Source organism: Argiope bruennichi, chromosome 9, assembly GCF_947563725.1.
Source record: "Argiope bruennichi chromosome 9, qqArgBrue1.1, whole genome shotgun sequence".
Lineage (NCBI taxonomy): Eukaryota > Metazoa > Arthropoda > Arachnida > Araneae > Araneidae > Argiope > Argiope bruennichi.
Genome location: NC_079159.1, coordinates 57,341,418 through 57,343,383, shown reverse-complemented (window position 1 = coordinate 57,343,383; position 1,966 = coordinate 57,341,418).

Sequence of the window (1,966 nt, the reverse complement as noted above, 5' to 3'; positions counted from 1 at the left end):
CCAAAATTGTTTCGGAAAATTAATTTTTCTTATTTAGTGTACTTTCTGATAAACAAGTAATATAAAAAAAAAATTTAAGTCATTTCCTACTTCCCCAAGAATTGAACTCGCATTCTTCAACTTCACGTGAAAAATACTGAAATCCTTGCATTTTACCGAATACGCTTCTGCCTATTGATTTCAATTTTCATTACAAACTGCTAAAACTCTATTTAAGGTATTAAAAATTAATTTAATTTAATAATTAATGAGTTAATATTTAAAAAACTGTATTAACGTCAAGTGTCATCCTCTACAAGTTTTAAAAAATGTATTTAATTTGAATGGATGAATAAAAAGTATTTTTATTAATGATTGAAAATTTGAATTAGATATATAAATATATATAGGGAGAGCGTGAACTAATAGTAGGAATTGAGAAAAAGAGATTAAATATAAAAATAAGAACTCTTAAAAATAATTTAAAGTTTCGTTTGGAGGAGATCTAAATATATAAGTAAGTAGAATTGGGCTATTTATGTTTGAATTTTAAAAGGAAAGTTTCAGGAAATAAGCAAGTGTCTTTTATTTTTCAGGCACTTCAATTTTTTTTTTTCTATTTTAACTTGTTTTATTAATATTAATTGCTAAATTAATACAGAATTTTTAATTATTTCAATTGATACATCTTTAACTATATTTATTTATCTATCATTATTAAATATGAAAGAAGAGTATGCACAGTATAATCATGTTTTATTGCACCTAAACTTAAAAAAACATTAATCTTTCTTAAAGCAAGGTTACCTTTTTACCAAACTGAATGTAAATTTGAATGAAACGAAATATTAATAAAATGATCTATTTTCTACGTTTGTATGTATTAAAACATGCTTATGAAAATTGATGCCGTAACTTCCAAAATAACGATCATACAGAAGTAGTTTTTGTTTTACCTTAAAAAAATTACCATTTTAATTATATCGGTTTCATTTATGTACAATTTCTTCCCTTAATAACATTCTTAAGGTATCTGGAGGGGAATTTTAAAAAGAACAAACAAATATTTTAATGTTTTTTGATGTTTTTTTATTAATATCAGGGTAAAATGATAAATAAAAGTGAAATTATTTAAATATATATGTAGCTTTTGAAAAAAAAGCATATTTCGATGTAAATGTTAGTATTTATTTAGAAAAACTAGGATTGTTCTAGGAAAAAATATTGTTACAGTTTTTGGTTTTTCTTTATAGCATTACATGTGTAAATATCTGAGTGTAACTAACTATTATCTAAGAATTATATTAAAAAATTTTAAAAAAATTGTGTAATATATGAAATTATCTAAGAAATTTTGGAATTTTTTTGAACAATATTTACATTAACAATCATAAAACCATTTCTAGCGCATTTAACATCAAATCCATACTTTATTACATTTCGCATAACATAACGAGCACTAATTGTAAATTTAAGTAAGATATCTCGAATATTTTTTAGATAAGACGATACTCGTATAAGAAAATTATTTAAAAAAATGTTCTTCAGAAAACGTATTTAAAGTTTTTAAATTCCTATAAATAAGCTTCACTTGCAAGTCAATGGTTTGCTGTAATTTGGCTTCTAATTGGCAGGGAGATAAAATAAAACTGCAAAAATATGCGAATTTTCATACAAATTCGTGTTTTCAACCTAATCGGATACCTTAATTCAATTTGATACACAAAACAATATTTTTAAATGACATGATGAAATTCCAACTCACCAATCAAGATATTCAAACATGTGTTTTCACCAATCATTAACTTTGTAGTAGAATTCAATTCCGCTCTTATTGCGTAATATACACACTTTTTAATTTGTAATAAATTGATTCAATAGAATTCATGTTTTTCCGACGTATCAAATAACAAGGTGGAATGATTTTTTTAAATGTATTCCATTTTAATCATTTAGCAGTCTAAAGAGTTTATAATCTGAGCGAACA